Genomic DNA, 20,337 nt, shown 5'->3' on the forward strand with positions numbered 1-20,337 from the left:
CATGATATCTTTCGGAAGCATCTAGTATGACAACTATGCAATATAGTTGCCCAAATTATATTGCTTCCATAGGGAACCTTTTGATAAATTCATTTACCAATTAAATGAATCATCTGGAAAATTCATATACATACTTTATTTTAAATGCATGATTGAAAAATGAAGCAATTTATATATATGAATTGAAGAACTCTTTCTTCTATTATTTATGATATATTGATACAAAATGCTCTGAAACCGACAACATGAATGGTTTCTAGGGTATACACTAACATTTACTAACAAACCTGCACTCGTGAACCCTACTAGACTTGGCTCTCCCTCAGGGGTTGAGTGGACAATACCATGCTCAACAAATCCATCCTGGGACAATTCATCCCCACAGCTCGAGCCATCCTCCGAGTACCCTCCTAGTCATCCATGCTGGATGAAACAGCCGCTTGGCCACACTGGGATCGGCTCAATCTGAAGGGGCGATTGAGTACCCTGGCCTCCAACTGATATACCATGGAACACACCCCCAATCCACAAATAAAAACATGACTCGTTTGGGAGGATGACTGGATCGCAGGCACAATCAGAGTGTTGACAGTCAACTATTAGCCATGGGCACCCCTCTCGAGCAAATATTGGCAAAGAAATTGGCAGATATGGAGGCCATGATAAGGCGTATATTATGAGTGCCATCCTTTACAAAAAAGAGCCTACCCTACAACTACGCAGATTCGCCCTTTGTTGATTTAATTGCCTTGGGCAAGATGTCACCTAAGTTCACCATTCCCAACATGAAGTCATATGATAGAATGACCGCCAGATGATCACATAGCCTTGAAAAAACATCGAATGTTTGCCGCCTCTATACCAAAGGAACTTAGGGAAGCTTGAATATGCAAGAGCTTCGGCTCCAACCTCTCGAGATCGGCCTTAAAGTGGTACACTAGTCTCCCTAGCAACACCATAAATTCTTTTTCCCAATTGGTCGACACCTTTGTCAAATAATTTGCAAGCAGCAAAAAGCTGGAAAAGCTATCCGCTGATTTGTACCGAGTGTATCAAAGGAGAGGTGAGCCATTGAGGGAATATGTTAGCCGCTTCAATAAGGAGAAGATCTCAATCCCTTATTGCAATCCAGAAACGGTAGTAGATGTGTTCAGGAAAGGGCTCATTCTTGATGGAGAACTATACAAGGACCTCACCAAGCTTGGTTGCAACGCAATGGAGGATGCACTAGCCCGAGCAACGATGTAGATCAGATGGGAAAAAAATGAAGCCAACCAGATGCGGCATAACAGCTATGATGATTGTCACTAGAAGCGCAATGATAGACGCTTAAAAGGTCGGTCTCATGAACTGTGCCATCCCACTCAGCCACGCTGTGCCAACTCTCACAACAAGAAACCATATGACTGGTGGCGAGCTTGCCTGAACAAGCAACCATCCAGTTTCACTCCATTCAAAGTTCCAGAGTACAACCTTAACATTGAGCCCACCTAGCTGATAGCAATCATGAAAGGTATGAGGTTGACTATCAAATGGTCAGTGAAGTTAGACCTAAATGCCAAGAGAGACAACAACAAATGGTGTAAATTCCCCAATGATCATGGACATAACATAACTGATTGCATCGCCTTGAGACTTGAGGTTGCGACATTACTGAAGAGAGGACACTTGAGAGATCTACTAACTAACAAAGGGAAGCAGACCATGAACCAAAGAAATAACAAGGAGCAATCACCCCCTTCCAAGGATCCAAAACCCAAGGGCTTTTGCAATGTCATATCCGGGGGATCAGTGATCAACAGAGTTAGCTATTCGTTAGCAAAGAGACATGCCCAAACCAGTCACCACCAAGAAGTCCATTTGATTCATCCACCCATCTAGTTCCATAAAAACAAGTGATCTAATTTGAAGATGAGGACCTGGTCACCCTAACGCCATGCACTATGATGCCCTAGTGATCAGCCTTCAGATCACCAATATCCTCATCTAGAGAATCTTTGTAGATAGAGGATCATAGGCCAATATACTCTTCTTGGAAGCAATGAAGGCTATGGGATTAGATGAAGCTGACATAAACAGGCACTCAACCATCCTGGTCGGGTTTAGTTCAGAGCAAAAGTACACTATTGGAGAAATTGTTTGACCAGTCTATGCATGCAGAGTGAATCGCTAGACAATATTCTTGGTCCTTGATTGTCCCTCCCCCTATAATATCATCATGGGCTGACCCTGGATCCACGATATGAGAGCTGTTCCATCAAGGTTCCATCAGACAATCAGGTTCCCTACCAAATAGGGTGTGAGTGAAATTAAAGGCGACACCAAGGCTTTCAAGGAGTGCTACAAGAATGCCTTCAAAAGCAAGTCCCAAACTTCATAGCAATTACAGTTAAGTCCAACTTCTAGAGCCGATCCAAAGAACCATCAATGGAAGAGTTGGACGGGGTACAAATACATCCAGACTATTTTGAGAGGAAGACTCAAATTGGGTCCTGATTGAGTCCAACAATTAGAGAACCACTGATCGAGTTCCTACGGTAGAACAACAATTGTTTCGCTTGGTCTCATTCAGATATGACTAGGATCAGTCTTGACGCAATTGTCCACCAACTCCAAGTGGACCCCAATCATGCCTTGGTAAAACAAAAGAGAAGGAAATTCACCTTAGAGAGGGACCGAGTTATCAATGAGGAGGTTGAGAAGTTGTTAGCCAATGGGTTGGTATGAAAGGTGCATTATCTAGAGTGGCTAACAAATGTAGTGGTGGTCAAGAAGAAGAATGGTAAATAGAGAGTCTGTATAGACTTCACAGACCTGAACAAAGCATGCCCGAAGGACTCGCTCCCACTCCCGCATATAGATATGCTAGTGGATGCTACAACGGGACACGAGCTGCTCAGCTTCATAGACACCTTCTAGGGCTACAAACAGATCTTGATGCGCACGAATGACCAAGAGAAAACAACTTTCATCATCAAGAGAGGCACATATTGCTACAAAGTGATGCCTTTCAAACTCAAGAATGCAGGGGAAACTTATCAATGGCCAGTAAATAAGATGTTCACTAAGCAGCTAGGAGACACGATGGAGGTGTATATTGATGACATGCTCATCAAATCCTTGATGGCCGAGCAACACCTTGATCACCTGACCCAAGCATTCTCAGTACTCAGGAAATTTAACATGAAGCTCAACTCTACTAAGTGCTCATTCGGGGTCTCATCCGGGAAGTTCTTAGGCTACATGGTGACGCAATGTGGAATGGAAGCGAACCCTGATAAAATCAGAGCTGTGCTGAACATACCATCTCCTACAAGCATCAACGATGTCTAGTGTTTGGCTGGTCGAGTAGCTGCATTGAGTAGATTCATCTCTCGGTTGGCTGACAAATGCCACCTGTTCTTTGCCACACTTAAGAAATCAAAGGAGTTTGAATGGACCTCAGCCTGTGAAGAAGCCCTACAACAACTAAAATGGTACCTAACTTCACCACCTCTTCTCTTTAAACCCCTTTTAGGGGAGACGCTTTTTTAGAGTAGGAGACGCTTTTTTAGAGTAGATGCCCTAGAGCCAATCAATTATTGTAGAATTGACTCTTTGTAATAATGTTCATTGATCAATAAAAGATATTTTATTCTATATCACGTAAATCGTCATTGTATGTATTGATATATGTCCTTAGAATGGTAGAACTATGACGAGGGTATCAAGTGTTTCAAATCTCGATAGTGAGAACCCTATGAGAACATAAGGTGGCCATTCTAGAAACGTCCGTCGCCCTAGTATTGTTCTGAAATGTAACGCCCACTAGGGCCGCCTTTAAACCCTTAGGCGGCCCTAGTTGGATGAGTTTTAGTGTCGTGAGGGTTTCCAGCGATGATACCTACAAACATCCAAACCTAACCTCACATAGACTCAAAACTAAAGACTCAAACAAACATTTTAGGATTCATACATATAATCGTCTCAAAAATTGTGTCAATGTGAACAAATCGAATAATTAACAACAAGCAAATGCAAAGAATAAGTGAATTTCAACTACACTTTTGTTATTAACTCTCTCATAATCATTCACAAACCATTCATCCAAAAAACCCAGATGATTTTATGCATAGCTTCCATAGGCAAAGTACGAAAATAAAACAAATGTGCAATCAAACTCCATAGGCTCACTTTTCAAACCACTATCCACTAATGTAGAATCAACTAACTACCTCAGATCATTAGGTCTTTCTCATGGTTGTAACGTTAGTCTAGGGTAATGGTTTATGAAAGAATGGAAAGGAATTTTTAACAAAATATAAAAGACTTAATATTTTACAGTAAATGACCATGAACAATCTCTTTCTTGCTTCCCTTCTCATTCACCCTCTATCCTTTCACATTGATTGAACTCTTCCTTCCAACATTAGCACAAACCCTCATGTAATGTACCTCATTTCAAGTTCTTCTCCCCAACTACTTCTTCCTATTTTTCTGCAAAAATTTTTTTTTTTTGCTTTTTTTTTTTTAAGGAAGATAGTAACTCAAAAAAAATTCGTCTATCCCACCTTGCTTATAGTATCATTTTTTTTTTTCCATCTTTCTTTTCACAACCCCAACCTATCTCATTGCACATACTTAGGTTGTGGTCCAAAAGATATATCATTTTCTTCTACCACACTTCTTTTCATGATTTTTTCATATAAGTCACCCTAAATTAAGTCTCTCACAATAGATGGGTCGGAAAGTGTTTTAGGCTTCCTCGTCAAGGTGAGATATAGTAGGTTTAACACAAAAAAATAATAAGGCTTACCAAGTGTATATATAGGCTCAAAGGCACTACAACAATATACACATATAGCTACGAAAATTAGCTACGAAAAAAAACTATAGCAAATACATATTTACAGCTATAAAAGTCAATATTTATGCTAATTGAAATAATTTTAGTCATAAGAATTTCTCCCTCGAAGCTAATATCATCTATTGCTTTAATTTATTAAAATTGTGGCAATAGCTATTCATTTAGCTACAATGTATTAGCTATGGTAAAACATTGTAGCTAATTAATGTATTTAGCTATAAATATTCATTTACATGGCATATAGTATCATTATTTGCTATGAGTTTTAACTATATAGCTATTATTGTGTATTAGCTATAAATATTGAGATTTGTAGCTAATTAATGTATTAGCTATAAACATTTTATGTACGTAGCTATAGTATCATTATTAGCTACAATTTTACTTATATAGCTATTATTTATACATTAGCTATAAAATATTAAATTTGTAGCTCATTAAGGTATTTAGCTATACAAATTTTATTTTCATGGTAGTGACAACATTTTAGTATCATTGTTAGCTACTAGTCTCAATATATATTTAATATGTGTGTATTAGCTAAAATTATTTGAATTTGTAGCAAATAAAGAATGTGAAAATTAATTTGCTACAATCCTTATAGTATGTAGCTATAGATATTCTAATTTATCTTGTAAGTAATTATATCTTTTATTACTTATGAATTAAATAGTTATAGTCAAATATAGTGATAATCACACCACTAAGATCAATAGTAAATGGAACCTTAAACCAATAGCTAACTTAAAAAACTCTTTAGCGAGCTAAGAGTGTGAGCTTTTGTAAAATAAAAATTGTATTTTAAAGGATCTCTAAGGTTTTTGTCTTTTCTATGATGATTTAAAACTAACACTTTATAAAATGTAAGTGATTTTAGGTATGAGATATGAGATATTATAAAAATTGATAATGTTACATATTTTTATATATGAACTTGTATGTATATTTTAGATGACGATGATGACAACGTTAATGAAACTATTTAAATTATTATACATTTAATAAAAAATAGTTGGTTGTATGAAGATAAGTTTTATATAACTTGGTGTATATATCAAAATAACCAAAACCACCATTAATATATTTATCAAAACCTGTCTCACTTCACAAAGTATTAATATGAAAAGCAAATTATTGAATTGTATAACCATAAAACTTTATAAAATTGAAAACATAATTTGTAAAATAAAGGGATTGAACTCAAATCGTACAATCATTTAAACAATAAAAACGTATCAAAATCTCGAAGCTTTCAAACAAATATAATATAAAAGATTAGAAAAAAAATGTAACAAACAATCTAATAATCTATATGAGCAAATCCTCATCATCAATGTCACTATCATCAATGTCTTCAGCATCTCTCTCTTCATCAACACTATGATCATCATCAACAATCGCACTACTAGAAGCAGATATCTCATGTCTCTTCCAATTGATTAAGTCACCATCATCTTCAAACATATTTGTAATTTGATGATCTATTTTAGAGCTATCCTGTTGGAAAGCTTCTCATCAATAGATGATTTTTCACCACATGGTAGGTCATAAAAGCTATCCGACGACCTTTTAAACAACAAGCCAATTAGGATTGGAACCATCATTAACATAGAATATTTGTTGTGCTTGAGATGCAAGCACAAATGGTTCATCTGTATATAATTTTCGAGCTGTATTAACACTAACAAAACCATACTTATCTTTCTTCACACCTCTTCCAATCACATGAACATCCCACCAATCACATTTAAATAACACATCCGTTTTTCATTCAAATATTGAAGTTCAATATTTCATTAAGAACTCCATAATAATCTATATTTTTATCCTCCACCATTCCTTTTACCAAAACACCACTATTTTGTTTATTTTATCATTATACAGGAAAGGAGTAACAAGAATAAGACAAATAGATCAAAGCGGTCTATACCTCCTTACACAGGAACTAAAAGTTATGCTCGACTCAGATGTCAAATGGTATGAATTTGCTTTCAAATATTAGATTAAGTTTAATAATTCACATTCATTATTTTAATCAATATGTTCATAACTTTTATTATGACAGCAAAAGAAAAATGGATATGCTCCTTCTCGTGTTGAAGTTTGGATAGAATCTCGCAAAAGAAAGAAAGATAAGCAAGTTGAATCCATTACAGAAGACATTATTGTAATAGCTTTGTATTCTCTTTAACTACTTATTGATTTTTATTACGCCACACACATCCAAGCTAATACCATAAATTTGTTTGTAGTCACAGTTTGATCAATTAAAAAGCAACAAGTAGAAAGACAAATCTTATTGAATGATGATGAAATATTTGAAGAGGTCCTTGGTCCAGAGAAGAATGGCTATTTGCGTGCTTATGGTCCAGGAAAAAGTATTACCGAATATTTTGGAAGTAGACCAACTAAAGCACAACTTATGAAACAAGTACAAACAACTAGGAAGGAAGCAAATGAAAGGGTGGAGGAGGCAAAGAGGGAAGCAAATGAGAAATTAGAAGATGTGAAAAAGCAAATGAGGAGATGATAGACATGGGAAGAGAAGTTCATGACGCTGCTTACAACTCAAGGTCAACAATCTTCAATAAATAACCAAATCCCTTTGGATGAAATTGTAAGTTATTTTGAAAATTGCTATATACTATGAAAACCTTTTGCTTTTACATTAATCATAAAGTGATATGCAATGATTACATTAATCTTATGATTAATCTAAGTTCTTTTTCAAATTTGATATTGCAGGTTGGTGGAAATTCTTAAATGGTCAGGAAAGATTGCTATGACATTGAAGATTCATTTTTGTAAAGAAAATTAGTTGATAACATTTTAAATGACTAGGATGAAGGATTTTATGAGTAGACAATTATGGTTGGAAATGACTTTGCTAATGTATAACTTTTTATGTTAGAAATTTTCGTATGACGTCGTATTATCTATTTAATATAAAAGAATTCCTATAAATTTAATTATTATTAATTGTTAATTGTAGCAATTGTACAATTAATTTTAATTGAAGCAATAAATTATAAATTTTTACATAAATTATTGTTCCATAGCAAATAATTATATATTTAGCTACAAATTAAAAGTATTTATAGCAAGTTATTTCAATATTTAGCTATGAACAAACTATGTCCATAGTAACTGAATTTCACATATAGATATGACTTCCATATGTCCATAGCAAATATTAATAATATTTAGCTACAAATCGAAAATATTCATAGCAAGTAATTTCAATATTTAGCTATTAACACACTATGTCTATAGCAATATTTTTCATATACAGATATGACTTTCATATGTTTGTAGCAAAAAAATTAAAATTTAGCTATAAATTCACTATATATGTGGCAAATGATATTTTTTTTAGTTACGATTTTAGCTGTCACGTAGCCAAAAAGTTAATATATTTGCTATGGATATATTTTTGTAGCAGAAATTTTCAAGATTTAGGTATAAATTTATATTTTGTGAGCTAAAATGCAAACATAGCTACACAGACTATTTTCCGTGGCTATAGGCAAAGTTTTTGCTACAAGCTTATTATTGTTATGGCAAAAACATTAGTTTTTAGTTCATATAATCTCATTTATAGCAAAAAATATAATTGTTAGCTACGTAAGCAAAAAGTTACATGGCTAAATCTTAGCTACGCCACTTCTAGCTACGATAAGCTACAAAAGATTGCATTGTAGCTAAACGATTAGCTACTAAATTCATACTTTTAGCTACATGAACGCCATGGCTAGAAATGCGTAATGTTGTAGTGAGGGTTAACTAGGGATAAAATATAGGTTGGCTTGAAAGGCTCAATCGTTCCAAAGAAAATTGCTTAAATCGTATCCTCAGCAATGCAGATTCTAGGATTTTGCCTCAAGGTGGTTTTCAAATGAGTTCTAGAGTTTATGCACAATTTTCACAAAAAATTTATTGCCATAAAACACACACATAAAAGTCTCTAAGTTTCCGAATTATTCAACCAATCAAACCCATTCCCAAGAGAGTGATAACTAAATGCAATTGTCATCTACTATTATCTTTACACCACGCGAAAGTTAATCAAATGTCAATGTTACAAATTCACTATCATGGTCTTATCATTGACTTATGTATGAGAACCTACCTAAAACAATTTCACCCAAAGCTTTTAAAGAGATAATTCAAAGCACAAAAAACAGTTTGACCATAAAAAAATATCCTTACCCCAACGTTAGAGATGATCATGTCCTCAATGTGCAGAGAGAACAACCACACTACCTTTCGTGCGCAACAGTTATATGGAGATATCTTATAAGCATGCATATTGTTTGTTGTATCCAACTTCATCGGGAATCTAGTCAAAGAAAACAAACTATGCACCTTTCTTGGCCAATTTAGTGTGCATAAAAGAATTATGGGTGAAACAAAACAACTTGTTAGTAAACGACCCGTTACTAGCGGAAAAAAAAATCATAATAACAGATCGTTCCCATTTGAGCCAAGATCAAGGATATAATTTTATAGTTTATATAATACAAGAATCTGCAAAAATAATCGAGTTTAGAAACATAACCACGTTGGAGGCTCCTCCAAATTTGTCAATGATGTTTTTTCTACCGATCCAAGTATAGGATCAAACCCACGTAGTCCCATGACACAATCACAAAGACTAAGGAGGGATTTGCTAGATCCTCCTTAGCCTTAGAATCAAGAAGAAATCAAATAAATTGATCTGGGCAAGAATGAATTCTGCCGTGGGAGAAGAAAATGGGGATGTTTGTATTTCACTTTACAATGAAAATGAACTAAATGAAAAAAAAATCTCTATCTTCTTCAATTAACACTTTTCTTTTATAGTGTTATTTTAATGCCCTATTCCCATATGGATAGGCTTGGGCTCTACACCAAACACCCCATGTTACCAAACACTCCCAACTAGACATTTTATTTATTTTATCATTATCTCATTAAACTCAATTAATATTATTTAATCTATATATTAACATTTAACAATAATGATAATTTAATTAAACATATGCGAACACATATTTAAACGTAATTTCACTATTTAATTTTTCTAATAAATTAAATAAAGGCTACGACCTCAGCAAATTTAATTGCACTATGAATTACCAAAATACCCTTTTGCCTAAAAAGATGAAAATGCCCTTCTTTCTTCTAATTCTTAAATTATCTTCTATGTGCATGACCCATAGGCTCCTCATCATACTGGCATGTATAGTATCATGATTAACACCAATTAATCATCTCACTAATACACAAACCAAGATTGGCCCTTAGCAAGGCATCATGGCCACCTGATAGATTCGGATTCAGCAACTAGCTACCTGTCAATGATATGGTTACCATGTAACGATCCTTCATCATACGTTATCTCGACGAGACGAGGCAGAAAGATGTCACCTTCGGTTACTCTCGATATTATGTATTTAGTTTCTAGACCATGATCTGTATTATAAACTGATAGAGCAACAACTCATCCCATTGTGGCCACGTTTTAGTGTCATTGCCATGTACTGAATTGTGCCGTGAGATAACTTCTCTGGTACCCGGAGTGATGAATCCTCTGTCAATCCACCATAGTCTTGATATACTCCTATTGCATCCATCACACCACCGTATTGACAGCTCTGAAAGAACGTGCTTTAGGCTATTGTCAAACTGCACCAATCGATGCATAAGGCACTCCAGTTATCCAAGTCTAAGGATCACATGCACCACCATTCGTTAGAGGATTTGTTCCATAGACACTGGGGTTACCATCCATATGGAATCCTCTGGTGGGTCAGTCCAGTGAACTTGCTGTGGTGTAATCGCCTACAACAAACACCCATGTGTTGCACCAGGTTGTCACCAAACAACCTTGACAAGTGAGATCAGTCACTGCCTTTCGACAGGGTCGTTCAACACTATGATAGCCTTATCGTATTATCTGTGCCCTTAGTTCAGAATAATACTGGGGCTACGGACGTTTCTAGAATGGCCACCATATGTGCTCATAGGGTTCTCACTATCAAGATTTGAAACACTTGATACCCTCATCACAGTTCTACCATTCTAAGGACATATATCAATACATATTGCAAATATAATGATTTACGCGATATAGAATAAAATGCATTTTATTGATTAATGAACATTATTACAAAGAGTCAATTCCACAATAATTGATTGGCTCTAGGGCACCTACTCCAACAATCTCCCACTTGCACTATAGCCAATCATTCATACACTCAACATTGAATGACCCAAGTGCCTGCACTATAGCCAATCATTCATGCACTTAACATTGAATGACCCAAGTGCCCATCATGCTTCTGCTACAACAGAAACTTTAATAGTGGGTTAGTACGTATTCTGCAAATCTGCATGTTCCCTTTCTTATTGATCCTTCAGATCAAAATGAATCAATTAAGTAAGTGCTTGGATTACTGGTGAGTCCGTGATTCCTCAGCCACAACAATGGCTCCATTGCTATCACAGTACAACTATACTGGATTAGCAATGCTTGAAATCACATCAAGTTCAATAATGAACGTTTTGTTCCAAACCGCCTACACGGCAGCATTAAAATGCGATATACTTAGCATCAAATGTAGAATCCACTGCAGTACACCAATTTGAGCTCTTACAGCTCATTGTAGTTACATTGAGACAAAATGTGTAATCCCAAATTGCAAACTATAATCATCCTTTTCCTGTTTGGAAATAGCGTCATAGTATTCTCATACAGTGAGCTCATCTTTCCTCCATAATCCAAGAAAAGAATATATATTCTTAAGCCCTTTTCAAGTACTTAAGAATGTCCATTGACACTCATCCAGTGTCATTCACTTGGATTTAGTTGATATCTTCTACTAGTGCTGAATGCACATAAGACATCAATCTAAGTACATGACATATTGCTCACTTGAGCCTAATTGGTATCCACTACAAGTGCTAAATGCACATTAGATATCAATTTAAGCATACAAAATGGATCCCCTTGCTGAAGCATGTGGGATCCTCTTCATTCTATCTCTCTCATTGTGTGTTTAAGGACACATATCCTTACAGAGATAGACACCATATGCCATCAAAAGAAATCCATTCTTGGATTTTTTCTACACTGAATGCGTTCAGTACCTTGTCTATGTACTCTAACTTAGTTTGAGCAACCTACACGATCTATCATGATAGATCTTTATTCCAAGGATGTAGGCTGCTTTCCTAAGTCCTTCATGGAGAAGTACTTGGATAACCAAGTCTTTACCGACTGCAAGTTCGGTATATCATTCCCGATCAGAAGTATGTCATCGACATACAACACTAGGAATACTACTACGCTCCCACTCACCTTTTGTAAACACAGGGCTAATCTTCGTTCTTGATAAAACCGAATTCTTTTACGGCTTCATCAAAATGAATGTTCTAGCTCCTTGAAGCTTGCATGAGTCCATAAATGGATCTCTGCAACTTGCATACCTTATAAGCTTGACTATCAAGAACGAAACCATCAAGTTGTGTCATATACACATCCTCCTCAAGGTTTCCGTTCAGAAAAGCAGTTTTGACATCCATTTGCCAAATCTCATAGTCATGATATGCAGCAATTCCAAGCATAATCTGGATGGATTTAATATGGCAACCGGTGAAAAGGTTTCTTCATAGTCAATGCCATGAAGTTGTTTGAGACCTTTGGCAACCAACCGTGCTATATAAGTATGCACGTTGCCATCCATGTCAATCTTCTTCTTGAAGACCCATTTACACCCAATGGGCTTTACCCCTTCAGGTGGTTCCACCAGAGACCATACTTGGTTCTAGTACATGGAGTCCATCTTAGATTTCATGGCTTCAAGCCATTTAATGGAATCTGGATCTGATATAGCGTCCTCGTAGGTTCTGGGTTCATTGTCTTGGTAGACTAGTACGTCACCATGTTGAGTCACAAGATAACTGTATCTCTCGGGCTCATGGTGTACTTTTCCAGATCTACGTAGCTTCTGTGCTACCTGAGTTGGTTCACTTTGATCCACAAGTTGTGGAGTAACCTTCTCATGATGCTCAACCACTTCCTGTGGCACATCATCCCATCCTTCGTCTAGTATATTTTGTGGTTCTAGAACTTCATCGAGTTCTACTTTTCTTCCACTAGTACTTCTTAGAAAATATTCCTTTTCTAGGAAAACACTAGATCGAGCAACAAAAAATTTGCACTCTTCCGGGTGGTAGAAGTAGTATCCTTTGGTCTCATTTGGATACCCCACAAATATACATTTACAAGATTTTGGGCCCAACTTGTTCAAAGTCAATTTCTTAACATAAGTTTCGCAACCCCAAATCCTTAGATAAGACAAGTTGGGCTTTCGCCCACTCCATAGCTCATATGGAGTCTTATCTATAGACTTTGACGGCACAAGGTTCAAAACGTGAGTCTCAATCCCTGGGGCATAACCCTAGAACGATGCAGGTAAATCACTAAAACTCATCATGGAACTAACCATGTCAAGTAAGGTCATATTCCTCCTTTCTGACACTCAATAGTGTTGGGGTGTATACGGAGAGGTGAGTTGTGATACTATCTCATATTCCTTTAGGTTTGTTTAGTTCAACTTGCCAAAGTTGGCATAATTGTCATTTTGAGATTATCCTTATCATCTTTCTTAAAGAACATATTATTATGAAACAGTTCCATAAAGAATATTATTTAGACTCAAGGACAATAGTCCATTAGTAAACTAATATTCTCATTTGTCCTAAGTGGACACAGAAATATAATTTCTAGAAATTGAAGAAAGAATCATAATAATCCATGAGTTTTAAGAAATGAGCCAATCGGCTAAATCAGATGATAAGATCTACAGCAAATGTAGCAGCACGTGCTTCATTTCCAACTGGTAGGTCCACTTCTCACCTCTCCCTTGGTGAGCAATCTACTCTACCGTAGTTCCTGCACATCAATCAAATGTGAGAACCACATATTATGTCAACTAGATGTTTACGAGAGAAGTTAATCTCAAGAACGTACCTGATGAAGAAGTAACATTCTTCTTCCCTCTTGCTATGAAGGCCTCGTAATGTTTCCTCCAGTGGCTGGGATTCCCACAGTGAGGACAAACGCCTTTCTTTTCTGTAATCATTCTTTCCAATGACTTCTGAGTCCCTTCCTTTTCACTTGAGCTGGCTTTAACCAACGTCAATGTTTCTGACATTTTCATGCCTGACTCAGCAGCCTTCAACATATGCAGAAGCTCGGAAAAGGTATTCTTCTTACCTTCCTCAATGAAGTCATAGACAAATTGAGTATAAGAATCTGGCAAAGACTATAATATTAGGTTTATCGCTAAACCTTTATTCAGTCCACATCCTAAAATCTCAAGCTTGTTCATATACTCGATCCACTTGAGTATATGATCGCCAATTTTGGTACCCTCTTCCATCCTACATCTGAAAAATGATCGAGACACCATATGCTTCTCATTTCTATGAATAAAATGAAGAATAGAAGCTAAATCCATTTTCTGGCACTGCTGTCGCAGTAATGGTGCCATTGATGCAAGCACAATGTATCTAGTCATTTCTGCTTTTGCATCATGTGTATGCTTCACATATACATACCCAGTCTCATGGATAGAACTATCAGCAGGCTCTGGTGATAGAGCTTTCTCAATGGTGTATAATCTATCACTTGACTGAAGTACATTGTTTATACTTCTATACCAGTCAATGAAATATTCACCATTCCATTTCTCTCCCAGTTCAATGATTTATTGCATCGATGATTTGTCGCTGCGATGTTGGGATCATTTTGCCCAATTTTAAGTGAATCTACAAGTGCAGAATACGTAACCTTTATTACCATGTTCATTATTATTGTTTAATATGATCTTTTATTAAACGAAGCTCCCACTATTTTACTCAAGTCAATAGCCTTCACCATTAACTTTGGAAAGCCCGTTAACTTTCCTAGTGGACCGAGATCCCATCCTGCTCATTTCAAACCTTCGCTTTGGCGAACAAGCCAAAATGAGTTGATTAGGTAGGCCAACAAACTTAATCTACACCAGCTGATAGCTCCTACTATCAACCTCAAATGTGAAAAAGCCAACAAGCCAATCACACAATCCAATGGACACTATATGCCATCGTCCTCAAGTGTGATTCTTAGTATCAGTAGAGTGGACACTACATGTCATCACGTACACATAATATATGTACTGCTCTACTATGCCTATGACGTGTTTATCAATCTTTGCTTTGGCGAACAACAATACTATCATTTTAAGTCGACCCACCACCATTAAGGAAAACTCCAATGCATTTTAACCTCCCACTGGTAGAAGTGTACCCTTCGCTTTGGCGAAAAAGGTTTCGATGAATAGTGGTTTGATTAAAGCCATGGTCATGGAAGGCATACGTGACTTAATATACTTTAGTTGAGGGGTTTGTTATTTAATGTCTCACCAGATTATTATCTTTGTTAGAATGACATTGTTTGGCATGTTATTTAACATTCAACCTTAGCATGCTTTCTAAACACAATTTAAAACGTGTCAGTACAAGGCCTAACTAAAACCAATTTCCTCAAGCCTAGAGGAATCGGTGGGTCACCTAGGGGTTCTGTAATAAACATCTTGAGTCTTCAAGTATGGTTGCCTCGTCCTTTACTCCGTCTTCAAGTACATTTTAAAAATATCATTCTAAATTTACAATAAAAATAATTATACAAATTCTTTACATCAATAAATTTAGAAACCTTGATTTACATTTGAGGGGAATTAGATGAGAAGAGAATGTACATCGAGAAGAGGAGAAAGGCAAGACACGCATGCCCTATTTAATAAATTATACAATCATACATACAAAAAAATATTTTAAAACATTCACCCTTAGGTCTAAGGCTCATGTACTGGACTCCATGCAATATACAAACAAGAACAAAGCAAATATTTCAAAAACAATCAATTTTTGAAATTTTTGGGTTAATTACCATTTATCCCCTGATAATTTACAAAACTGGTGTTTGGTCTAAAAGTTTTGAAACTTTACATTCTGGCCCCCTTTGCACTCAGAAGTGCACTCGCTTCAGCGATGAGTTAGATCGTTGTAGCATGCATTGATTACTTGACGTTCATGCTCAACGTACGTTCATCGAGGCGATTTGGTACAATGCCAATCCTAAGAACGATCGCCGCGGCGATGTGTTAGATTGCCGTGGCGAGCGCTGTTTTTCATACAGTGCTCATCCAGAGGACGATCGTCGACCGTGACGAGCGCTGGTTTCGTCACCAACACTAGTGTGAACAACGCTCGCTGCAGCGATGGGTTATATTGCTGTGGCGAGCATACACAGATATGTAGCTCTGGATCTATTCATACAGTAATCATATACACTCACATGGATTTTCAATCTATCAAACATACTGATTTCAACCAAAAAATCCATCATGTATTAAACCAAACTTGTAGTTCATCAACAATTAAATTAATCGACTAATCAATTTCTTAAAACATGTTTTAAGACAGATTTTACGCATATTCAATATGGTAACATATTATCATCAAATACATGTTATCAACCATACACATAAAAGCTGTAAAATTTAGTACCCTAGGCTCTGATACCGCTGTTAGTAAACGACCCGCTACGCAGCGGAAAAACAAAAATCATAATAACAAGGATCGTTCCCATTTGAGCCAAGATCAAGGATATAATTTTACAATTTATATAAATACAAGAATCTGCAGAAAAATAATCTGAGTTTAGAAAAATATACGCACGTTGGAGGCTCCTCCAAATTTGTCAATGAATGTTTTTGCTACCGATCCAAGTGTAGGATCAAACCCACGTAGTCTACATGAACACAATCACAAAGAACTAAGGAGGGATTTGCTAGATCCTCCTTAGCCTTAAGAATCAAGAAGACAAATCAAATAAATTGATTCTGGGCAAGAATGAATTCTGCCGTGGGAGAAGAAAATGGGGTTGTTGTGTATTTCACTTTTACAATGAAAAATGAACTAAAATGAAAAAAATCTCTATCGTCTTTCAATTAACACTTTTCTTTTATAGTGTTATTTTAATGCCCTATTCCCATATGGAATAGGCTTTGGCTCCAACCCAAACACCCCATGTTACCAAACACTCCCTAATTAGATATTTTGTTTATTTAATCATTATCTCAATTAAACTCAATTAATATATATTTAATCTATATATTAACATTTAACAATAATGATAATTTAATTAAATATATGCGAACACATATTTAAACGTAATTTCACTTATTTAATTTTTCTAATAAATTAAATAAAGGCTACGACCTCAGCAAATTTAATTACACTGTGAAATTAGCAAAATACCCTTTCACCTAAAAAGACGAAAACGCCTTTCTTTCTTCTTCAGTCTTAAATTATCTTCTATGTGCGTGACCCATAGGCTCCTCATCATACCAGCAGTGTATAGTATCACAATTAATACCAATTAATCATCTCACTAGTACACAGACCAAGATTGGCCCATAGCAAGGCATCATGGCCACCGGATAGATTCGGATTCAGTAAAGTAGCTACCTGTCAACGACATAGTTACTGTGCAATTCGATCTTTTCATCATACGTTATCTCGAGGAGACGAAGGGATAGAAATAGTGTCAACCTTCGGTTACTCTCGATATTATGTATTCAGTTTCTGGACCAATGACCTGTATTATAAACTGGATAGAGCAACAACTCAATCCTACTGTGGCCACAGTTTTAGTGTCATTGCCATATACTGAATTGCGCTGTGAGATAACTTCTCCAGTATCCGGGAGTGATGAATCCTCTGTCAATCCACCATAGTCTTGATACACTCCTTGATGCAGCCAATCACTACCGTATTGACAGCTTTGAATAGAACTGCGTTAGGCTAGTGTCAAACTACACCAATTGGTGCACAAGGCACTCTGGTGATCTCAAGTCTAAGGATCACATGCACCACCATTCGTTAGAGGATTTGTTCCATAGACACTGGGGTTGCCATCCATATGGAATTCTCTGGTGGGTCAGTCCAGTGAACTTGCTGAGGTGTAATCGCCTACAGCAAGCACCCATGTGTTGCACCAAGTTGTCACCGAACAACCTTGACAAGTGAGATCAGTCACTACCTTTTGACAGGGTCGTTCAACACTATGATAGCCTTATCGTATTATCTGTGCCCTTACTTCAGAATAATACTGGGGCTACGGACGTTCCTAGAATGGCCACCATATGTGCTGATAGGGTTCTCACTATCAAGATTTGAAACACTTGATACCCTCGTCACGGTTCTACCATTCTAAGGACATATATCAATACGTATTGCAATAATAATGATTTACGCGATATAGAATAAAATGCCTTTTATTGATTAATGAACATTATTACAAAGAGTCAATTCTACAATAATTGATTGGCTCTAGGGCATCTACTCTAACAATCTCCCACTTGCACTATAGCCAATCATTCATGTATTTAATACCAAATGATCTCAAGTGCCTGTCATGCTTCTGCTGCGACAGAGGCTTTGTTAGTGGATCTGCGAGATTGTCGTCAGTATGCACTTTACTAATCTGCACGTCTTTCCTCTCAACTATCTCTCTGATGAGATGGAATCGTCTGAGTATGTGTCTGGATTTCTGATGAGACCNAAAATGGCATCAAGTTAATGCTGGCTCCTAAATCACATAAAGCTTTATCAAAATAAAAACTACCAATTGTGCAAGGAATATTAAAACTCCCTGGATCTCTTAATTTCAGTGGTAGTTTCTTTTGAAGCAATGCGCTACATTCCTCGGTGAGCATGACTATCTCATGTTCTTCAAACCTCGTTTTATTTGTAATGATCTCCTTTAAGAACTTGGCATACTTCGGCATTTGCTCTAACATATCTACAAAAGGAATATTTATGTGTAAGCTTCTAAACATATCCATGAACTTACCAAATTGGTTGTCTAATCTTTGTTTCTGTAGTCTATGAAGATACGAAAGAGAGGCTTCATCTTTCTTCACATCTTGGGCCTCTTCTCAAGTTCTGGTTTTGTGCCTAGGCATTGTGTTGAGGCATTGTTGGTTCTGTCCAATTTCATGTCTTTAGATTTTTCCTTAGTTTCTTCAGCTTTTCTTGATTCTTTCAACTCCTTACCACTTCTCAACATGATGGCATTGAGTTGCTCCTTTGGATTCTTCTTAATATCACTCGAAAACATTCCTTGAACTCTTCCCGCTAGAATATTGTGGATTTGCCCAATTTGAGTCTCAAGGTTCCTAATAGAGGCTGATCGATTTTGAACTAGGACGTTAGTCTTCTCAAACCTCTTGCTTGTCGCTTCAATGAACTTGGTCAACACATTCTCTAAATTAGATTTTGGCTCTTGAAGTTGAAAAATAGGAGTTGTTTTTGCTCATTGTTGTTTCTCCCTGAAAAGTTCGTGTGTTTCCTCGATGTTGGATTATATGTATTGGAATATGGATTCTCTTGCCCTCCTTGAAAATTGTTGACATAATTTGCTTATTGAGGTGGAGCAAATGGATTCCTTACTTGACAATCTCCTGACAAATGATTCTCTGCACAAAATTCACAAGTTAGAGAACGAGTTTCAATAGCATTTACCTTTAAGGCAACTCCTAATTGCTTTTGGATGGTTGAAAGTTGAGCAGCCAACGCAGTGTAGCTATCAACTTCATGCACTCCCGCTACTTTCCTTGTTGAATTTCTCTCTGAAGGCCTCATATAGTTATTGCTTGCCATCACTTCAATCAGCTTATAGGCTTCCTCCACGTTTTGCTATTCAAGGCTCCCCCACTAGCAGCATCTACCATGGCTTGTATATTTGGCATCAACCCATTGTAAAATATTTGCACTTACAACCATATTGGTAACCCATGGTGAGAACACCTCCGTAAGAGATCCTTATAACTCTCCCAAGCTTCATAAAGTGACTCCATATCTTGTTGGAAAAAATTTGTGATGTCACTCCTCATCTTGGCAGACTTGATCGGCGGAAAATACTTCGCAAGGAACACTTGAACTAACTCATTCCAAGTAGTGATACTTCTAGGTGGTAGAGAAATTAACCAAGCCTTAGCTTTATCCCTAAGAGAGAATGAGAAAAGCCTTAACCTAATTTCATCATCAGATACCCTATTATGTCGGAATGTATCGCATAGCTTCAGAAAATTTACAATATGCAAATTAGGATCATCGTTAGACAACCCTGCGAATTGAATCGAATGTTGTATCATCTGAATAATGTCTGGCTTTATCTCGAAGGTATTTGCTTGAATCAGTGGTCTCCTAATACTAGAAGCACATCCCTCAATTGTAGGTCTTGAATAATCCTTAAGTGCCCTTTGAACTTCTTCTCCTCCTGTATCTGCCATTGAACCTAAATCCTCTGTACGATCCAACACTAAAAATACAGAAACAAAAATTAAAGCACTAAAAACAAAATAAATAAATACATAAATTACAAACTAAATTAG

At 36.5% G+C, this 20,337-nt stretch overlaps 1 non-coding gene across 1 annotated transcript; it reads left to right on the forward strand.

Annotated features, from left to right (window-relative positions):
- The first annotated feature begins 19,732 nt into the window (after nucleotides 1-19,732).
- Nucleotides 19,733-19,839, forward strand: LOC116119629. Its single transcript, XR_004126420.1, has one exon. It is a non-coding gene; the product is annotated as a small nucleolar RNA R71 (small nucleolar RNA).
- The last annotated feature ends 498 nt before the right edge of the window (nucleotides 19,840-20,337 follow it).

Source organism: Pistacia vera, unplaced genomic scaffold (genome assembly GCF_008641045.1).
Source record: "Pistacia vera cultivar Batoury unplaced genomic scaffold, PisVer_v2 Contig897, whole genome shotgun sequence".
NCBI lineage: Eukaryota > Viridiplantae > Streptophyta > Magnoliopsida > Sapindales > Anacardiaceae > Pistacia > Pistacia vera.